This window comes from Heterocephalus glaber, unplaced genomic scaffold (genome assembly GCF_053883595.1).
Source record: "Heterocephalus glaber isolate CG9 unplaced genomic scaffold, H.glaber_assembly_v1.0 deba00001481, whole genome shotgun sequence".
NCBI classification, from domain to species: domain Eukaryota; kingdom Metazoa; phylum Chordata; class Mammalia; order Rodentia; family Bathyergidae; genus Heterocephalus; species Heterocephalus glaber.
In genome coordinates this window covers 48,847,462-48,856,087 of record NW_028258317.1, presented here as the reverse complement: position 1 = coordinate 48,856,087, position 8,626 = coordinate 48,847,462, and the positions used below count along the sequence as shown (strand labels likewise).

Genomic DNA, 8,626 nt, shown 5'->3' with positions numbered 1-8,626 from the left:
CCCAACTTCTCATTATAACCTCAAATAGTAGAGAGGGCCTGAGAGAGCATCGTGAGGTCCATTTACAAGGGGTACTAACCCAATTCCTGAGGGCTCTACTTCACGACGTAATTATTTTCAAAGATCTCCCTATTTCCTAGTTCTATAAAAATTTCAACATATAAATTTTTTTAGGACACAAACATTCACTCCATACTACAACCCTAGCCAGATAGAAAATTCATACCCTAGCTTGGCCCTTCTTGAACCCAATTCATATGTCCAACCACAGAGCTTGTGCCTCAATAGTCCTTCCCTGTTCTATTGCTGCAAAAAGCGGTACAGTGCTAGGTATTCACCCATGGCTCACGGCCTTCTATACCCCACTAGAACAAGAAGTGTAAAACATCTGCTCTTTACATTTTGCTTCTGTTAAGCTAAAGATTTTGAGCCCTGGAGAACTGCCAGATTGTTTTAACAGAGATAGCATGACCAGATTTGGATTTTAAAACAAATTCATGCTGTGTCATAGAGTCTGACAAGATTGGGGCAAATAAACCTTGGAGTAACTATTGCAGTAATTCAAGCAAGAAGAGAAAGCATCTGGAGCTAAGGAAGAACAGGTGAGAATAAAGAGAAGATGCAAGGAATATTAAAGAGGCAGAAACTACTGGACATGCAAGTTGAACAATATCCATGAAAGGAAGTGAAGTGTTTCTGGCTTGGGCAAATGATGGTGAAAATTTACCAAGAAAAGAGTACAAAAAAAAAATGATCTTGGGGAGAAAATAATCATTGGTTTTCTCCTAAACAGTTATTTACATGGCAGGGTGGAGGATTCTTTTGGGAATCATGAAATGTCTGATGTATTTAACATACTAAAGTCGTCTGCAAACTGTTGCTTCTCCACTGGCTGTGGGTGGGCTCATCGGATGGAGAAAGGCATTCCCTTTCTTTCTTTCTTTCTCTCTCTCTTTCTTTCTTTTTTTTTGGTACTGGGGATCGAACTCGGGTCCTTGCACTTGCGCAGCAGGTGGCGAAACCACTGAGCTAAATCCCCGGCCCAAGACATTTCATTTCTCCCGAGATATTGTGGGGGTACTTGTTGGCAATGGTGAGCTCAGCAACACTAGAAATAAGTTTCATTTTTCTCTAGCCCATGATGACCAACAGAAATGATGGGATGTTCTATGTCCAACCTGAGTTGAACTAATGGATTCTAGACTGAGACCTGACTGGGGCTAACCTTAGAGGGGCTTTTTTTTTAACCATCAATGAGCCTTCCCCTTCGCTTTCTCTCTTAACTTATTGATAACATAATTTGTGTCAAGTTCTCTTACTGCACTAAATCATATTCTTGGAATAATTGTTAGGAATAATTTATCAGCCATAATCAGCACATATCACTTCCTGAGGAGTTAGAAATAAAAACTCTTCTATTTTTTGCTTTTCTACTCACACCAAATCTCATTACTGAACTGAGCAAGGTAGTCAAGAGTTTAACATTAACTTTAATACCAGCTCTTTGCTCCATTAATAGCCAAGCCAATAAAGGCACTTGCTATCTGTTAGGCTAATGAGGCAGGGGAAAATGATGGGAAGGATGGCAGGTGAGGCCGGTTCCCCACTCCCTGAGTTTCTGCGTTGCCCAGGCAACTTATTCTGCAACTATAAATGGCAGAGTTTCCATCTACCCCGTTTTAGCAGACTGCCATTCCCAAAGGACTGGCCTCACTGCTTTGTTTTTCACAAGGAATATGTAGGATGAATTCCGGCTAACCACTTCATAGCAATTCTAGACATAGATTCTTTATCAATTTCTATTGCTGTCAATTCAATTTCTTTCTGAAAATGTTATACATAACTGGAAGCACAATTTTGCATATGAAATTACCAGCACAAAGTAGCAAATGATTATAGTCCCTGGGAAAAGGAAGGCATAGAAGAAAGACATCTTAAAAACTGGGGCTGGAGGAGGCAGCTGAATAATTCTAAAGAGCCCATTAAAAAAATAGGATAAAGGTTTGCAAAACTTGTAGCATTATGAATTCAAAATGCATTACTGTGCCAAGTTTGCCTTATCAAATAAACTATTAAACTCAAATCAAAGGACAAGGAAATAATAGCTAACCAAATAGATATTTTTTTCATAACTTAGGATACAAAACTTCAGTGGAAGCAAAGGGAGACATTAAACCTTACTTATAGGATCCCAGAAGAAATGAACGTTCATGAGCCCATGTGGACTGCTTTTTGCTTTGCTTTTTAATCAGCCACCTTTCATGAGGTAATCATTGAGTATAATCAGTTATATTTACTGTTGGGATACTTTGCCTCCAAATGCATGCCTGTCTGAATACATACCAGCAAGGCCTGAAGCTGGTCCACCAGTTTTCTAGAAGTACTGTTATGCAATGGTTAAGAATCTGGTCACTGAAATAAAAATAATTTGGGAGGAATCATTCATTCTCTAAGCCCCAGTGTACTACTCTGAAAAGTGTGTTGGTGGGGGGTGACTAAAAGAAAAAGCCACAAAGCACCATGCATAGCATCTAGCCTGCTCCAGCTGCTACATTGGTATTATTTTAGGTGACTTGCCTGTAAAGACTGAATTCTTTCCACTTCGGTTCTCCAGCTGGAGACCAACAAACAATGTCCTGCTCCTTAGTTTCTTTGTGAAAACAGCTCCCTAAATCCTTGCCCCTCCTGCTCTGTGTTGCCAGCCAAGTGCAAAGCCTCCTGGTTCAGGGTGGGTGGAGGCTTGTTTGTTTGCTAGACTGCTGTGAGGATTCCCCAGGAGGACTGTGTTAGAGGCTCTAAAGAGTCTCTGCTTAACAGTGACTGCGTACTCCCCTGGCAATTGGGACAGAGAGAAACACCTTGCACAACAATTAGCTTTTCACAGCCATTAACAATTTGCAGTCATTAGCACAACAGACACACAACAAATAACACTCAGGAAGCAAATACCACTGTGATCACAGCAAGGCTCCTGAGCTGCATAGGCCCCAGCAAATCAGGGGTCTGAAATCCTGAGGCTACCAGGTGGCGCCTGTCCACTCCAGCTGACCCACTTTGTAACTGAGAGTGCTTCTCTTCCTTCCCATCCCATCTTTGAAAACAGCTCTGTCAAGCACATTATTTCTTTCAGTAAAATGTAAATCTTTCAGAGGAAAAGTCCAGAAGATACAGTGCATAGTAAAGTAATTCTGAATCTCCTCAAAGACCAAGAAACCTAAAGAAATGAGTGGTTTAAATAATTAAACCTTGGGTTGAGGGAAACACCAGTGTAACACAATGATTTTTACATCCAAACCTGTTCACAACAGCATCACGAAATACTGGAACTCTGATAATAGGATTGGTTGAATAGTTGAACTATACCCATTTAATGAACTAGAAAGCATGCTTTAAAATTATATTTTTGAACTACAAGTAGGTTACATCACAAGGATTATAAAGCACAATTAACATAAGTTTTTTTATTGCAAAGATGATATACACCTGGTAAAATATTAGCAGTGATTGTCTGGGTGCTGGGAATGAGCATGCATCATTTTTAATTTTCATTTGTTTGCTGTTTCATTTTGCTTTCTAAAATAAATGTATATGCATGTATAATTCTTTAAACTAAAGAGAGGGGAAAAAGAGCAGAGAAAGTAAGCCCTGTCTGGCTCAGTGGTTGTGACATAACTGCAAAAGTTTTAAGTAAATACTTTATTGAAGCATGGTATATAGGCATAAATAATAGGTACAATTTGATGACTTTTCACAAAGTACATAAGCCCAGATGCAGAATGAGTCTGAAATATCATGGTTGCCAGGCTTGTGGTCCACAAATATGGTCTGTGTGGGGAACAGTACAGATAGGATCAGTGATGCACACTGATAAATTGGAAGCCCATGGGAATCTGGGAAGGGTGGTAAATCTTCATTTTATAGATGCAGAAACTGAGCCACAGGGAGTCATCATAAGTGAACCCAAAAGCTTAAAGTAGAACCTCTGGGATGCATTCCCAAGACGTCAGGCTCTTGTAACAATGTCTCTGGAGGAAGGACAAATACACATTGTACAACTAGCAGAAGGCCAGGATATCTCTAAATGCATGGTGATGGGAGAATAGGCAAAAATGTGTAAGGGAGGACAGGAAGGCTTGTATGTTAGGAAAGAAATACCAGTTCCCAGCAATTTCTACAAAAGGTAGATGTGATCATTAATTGTGTTACGTCAACTTGGCTTGAGTAAGAAATACCTAGCAGATCAGTAAAGCTCTGGGTATGTCTGAAGATAACTGGTAAGTAGATCAAACTAAAGAGGAAAGGCACACCACAGATATGCATAGCACTAACCAACAGGCTTATAGGCTGCACAGAATAAGAAGGAAAAGAAGGAAGTCTTTCCTTCTCTTCTTTGAGGAGCTCCAGTCTTTGCCATTCCATTTGGATGTTCATCTTTAGTTCCTTGAAGCTTCCAGGGCAGACTCTTCAGCTTTCGAATGTAGACCCTTTGGATTTCTAACAAAGACTCATATTGGACTCTACAGTGAGCTCTTGGCCTTCAGTCTTCAACTGGATCCTCCAGGCCTCCAGTGTAGGCAGCCATTTTTCATTTTTTCACCCTTGATTGCACAGGTGGTGATTGCATATTTTATATTAAATCTGTTCCTCTAGTGAACCCTAACTAAGACAGCAGACCAGTGATAAAATTAATACCTTTAAGTTTGGTGACTTTGTACATTTATGGTTCATGTGGAACCAAGAGGAGGTCTTGAGACTGGTGGACCAGTGATATTCTCCGCCAGGGCTCTGGTCTCCTTCAGAAGTCATGGTTGGCTAAGAAGGAGCACGGGGTCCAATATGTACTTTCCTTATTTTTGCTGATTCATAGCTAAGCAAGCCACTACTCTTAATCCTCCTACTCAGAAAAGAAAACCAGTCATCAAACCTGTTCTCCTTTTGAAGTAGCTCTGCCGGGTGACTCATTCAGAGGGCACCCGGGCAAGGGGTTCCTCTGGAGAATGTAGGGAAAACGTTAAGGACTGAGTGTGATAGCATAGTCACCTCCCAAAGCGAACTTGGCTAGAAAGGACCAAACTTGGTACATTTTCATGGACTCTGTGTCATGAGGTAATGTCTAGGAATTTTATTTCTTTATTAACTCAGTGGCAGCTCTATGCTTTGCTGAGAGAACTGGATCCAAGACTTGATAATACTTCCATGTGGATCATCACCCCTGCTTTGACCCCATGGGCTTTTCAAGGAAAGGAGATGTGTGGTTGTTCATCTTTCATCCACAGTGAGCAGTGAAGTGTCTGATAGAGAGAAGACATTAAAGGAATTGTTAAGAAATGGACAAAACACATATTCTAAGGTTTTCTAAGGCAGTACTGCTTTAAATATTTCACTGAGTTATGTACACTGATTTGGGTCACTGAAATACTGATCATCAGAGGGTTAGGTATAAATGTGGCTGATGAGAGTTTCTGGAAATTTTCAAGAGAGATTTCTTAGCAATAGCTACTAGACTAGTCATTGTTTATTTACTAACAGATAACTTTGTGTGTTTTTATCATGTATCGTCATTTTTGATAGTTCTTCCTAATCATTCTTTTGTTCCAGTAAAAGTAGAATCAGAAAAAAACAGCAGAAAGGCAATCAAAAATTTTAAAGAACCTGAAATTAGATCCTGACCCTCATATTTCTGCAACTCTCAAAATTATTATCATCTAAACTTTTCATTCATTTATCACAGTCTTACTAAGGGCTGGGCTTATACTTAATGCTAAAAACATAAAAATCATAAAACAGAACCTAAAAGCATGAGAATAGATAAAATAATAAAACTATTTGGATAGTATTTAAGTCATGTAAGATGTGTTTGGTTTTAAGCAACAGAAAAGAAATAGTTACAACAGAAATTTTTCTTCATTTCACAAATCCTGGGAAGTCTGGAAGCAGATATTTCCAAATTGGTTCAGCAGTTCAATGATACCACCAATGCTCTGTCCTCCTACTATTGGATCCTTTGCCCTTTGACTTCCTGCATCATGGTAACAAAAATGTTTGCCATAGCTTTAAGTACAATGTTCTCAAACAATTGTGTTTAGCCAGGGAGGAAGGAAATTGCTGTTTCTCCTACAATAGAAAGCAAGTCTTCTGAGAAGAACGTACCAATAGACTGTCCATGTGGTCATATTGGTTAGAACTGGATTATTACCCTAAACCCAAATTAATCACAGGAAAGGGGGAACGGGGTTTCCATACTTGGTATAAGTCAATTATGCTCATCTTCTCAGGCTTGGGGATGGCTCCATCTCTCCTCAGCAGGTTTCTATGCCTCCCAAAACGGAGATCCTATAATGTAAAGAAGAAAACAAAAAGGAGAGTAGAAATTAACCAACAATGTTTGCCACAGGGTAAACATAGAATTATGTGTGTCAGTGTACCTTATTTCTTCGAAGAAATAGAAACCCCACATCCATTCCTGAAATCCAGTAGCCCAAGGCTGCTAGAAAACCTTGGCCTTTTCTTCACAATGCTCTGGTCTTGACCAATTCAGTGAAGGGAAGGAAAGAAGCTGTCAGATTCAACTCTAGCCCTGTCCTTGAGCTCTAATAACCTTAAACTTTCATGATTCCAACCAACTCTAAAACCCAGGTTGTTTAGGTGAGTGGGAGTTTTGAATGCTGGAGAAGGGTGAAATTCAGGTCAAAAAATGAGATTTGAATGGGTTTTCCTTCTGAAATGTAAGGTTTCTGCGTTTCCTCAGGACTCTGAACTCAAATAGCCTCTCCAGAATGAGAAGGGGGACACATTTAGGTAAGGGCAAGATGGCCTAGCACAGGTGTAATTGAAGGTTGTTTTAGAGGAAACACAAGCAGACTATTGGGTTCTATTTTTAGAATGAATATAAGAGAAACATAAAGGGTAAGGGGATGATTGGAAGAGAAGTCTGTAGAGGATATGACTTTGGTCAACATATCCACATCTACTGGTCTAACAAGGCCACGATCAATACACTACTGCCTATATATAAGACTTCTATATATAATGTAATGCTATACAATGTAATACTGCTATATAATTATATTTATCATACCATGTTGATTGATATGTCATGACACAATATGATGTAATATAATATAATAACAATATAATGATAGCCATAACTAAAAGTGAGCATTCATTGGGTGTTAAAAAGGATGCAAAATATTGTTCTTACCAACTCACTCATAATCATACAGGTAAGCTCTGATCTAATCTAGAAGCTAAGTCCCTGGTGCAAGGTGACTGACAGATGGTGAACCCAGGACTCATGGCTACAGGGCTGTCTGCCTTTCGAAATCCTTTCTTCACCTTTTTGTTTTCTGTTTCTATTTGCCTCTTTTCTACGAGGATGTTAACGAGTTTAGTGGTGAAAAGGCCAAATGGTAACTACAGACAAGAGACTTGAGAGAGCACAAGTGAAAAACAGCTCATTGGGAGAAAGAATTCTACTAGTTATAGAAACGAAAGGAATAACATCAAAACTTTTTTTAGATATTCAAAGTACAAAACAATTTATAGTTTTCTTGTGTTACGGTTTATATGTAGATGTTCCCCCAAAGCCTCATGTGTTCATAGGTGGGGTTTTGGGAGGTGACTGAATCATGAGGATGAGATACTCAACAGCGAATTAGTGCAACAATGAAGTTATAGCTAAATGTGAAGTTGGGAAGTAAAGCCTGGTCTGAGGAGATGGGCCACTGGGGGCGTGGCCTGGAAGGATGTATCTCTCTTCCTCCTCCCTTGATTGTTCTCTGCCTCCTGCCACCATGCCACGAGCTGTTTTTCCTCTGTATGCCTCTCTGCCATGCCCCCTGCCTTGGTACCAGCCGTTTTACAGTCTTGGAGCCAGCCTGAAACCTCTACAAACTATGACCCAAAATATACCTTTCCTCCTTTAAGGTGTGGGTGCTGGGTACTGTGTCACAGTATGACACAATAAGTAACTAAGATACTTTGTTTTATAGATTTCTGAGGAATACAAAAAGGAAAAAGAAATTTATATCAGTAGAAATTATATAAACAAATTATCTTTTTCCATCATAGAATCCTTCCAAATGTTTACATCAGTAACCAAGGTTTTATAATTCCTTTTGTATTTTTTCAGCAGGCATTCTGCAGCCTAGATAGCTGATTAATTTACTTGCTAATTCAAAAACTTGCTTCTTCCTTTCATTCATTCATTTACCTAGTGATTCATCAGATGTTTATGCAGACTCTTCCATGCACTAGGTACCAAGGAGGACAATGGAGACTTAAGAATAAGGAAATACTACCTCCTACCTTAAATGGGGTGGAATTTAATATACTCACAAGGTGATTTCCCCTTCAGATTCACTCTCTGCTCTCCATTACCTGTGAATGGTCCTCTACTATGGACACACATCCTTTAGCCCCCTGGTATGGCACTGCCATAATCTAGGGAGTTGCCTATCATTGGTTGAGGACTAGGAGTGAAGGTTCAAAAGATGCAGGACTAGAGAACAGAGGACCTTAGATATCTTCCCTTTCTGATTGGAGCAACTCTGGTTTAGGGAACCCTGAGAAGATCTGAGACATTGATATCCTATAGGACTTAAAGATATCAAAGCTTCTAGGAACT

General features: G+C 39.6%; 1 protein-coding gene across 17 annotated transcripts in view; it reads right to left on the bottom strand.

The window, feature by feature from the left end:
* Positions 1-3,446: 3,446 nt before the first annotated feature.
* Positions 3,447-8,626, bottom strand: part of LOC110347711 (uncharacterized) — a 199,110-nt gene continuing 193,930 nt past the window's right edge. For all 17 annotated transcript variants that reach the window (XR_015440104.1, XR_015440103.1, XR_015440106.1 and 14 more), the window contains 2 exons: positions 6,244-6,333; positions 3,447-5,291 (listed from right to left, as the gene is read on the bottom strand). The gene's annotated coding sequence lies outside the window, so the exon portion shown is untranslated. The remainder of the gene's footprint in view (positions 5,292-6,243; positions 6,334-8,626) is intronic.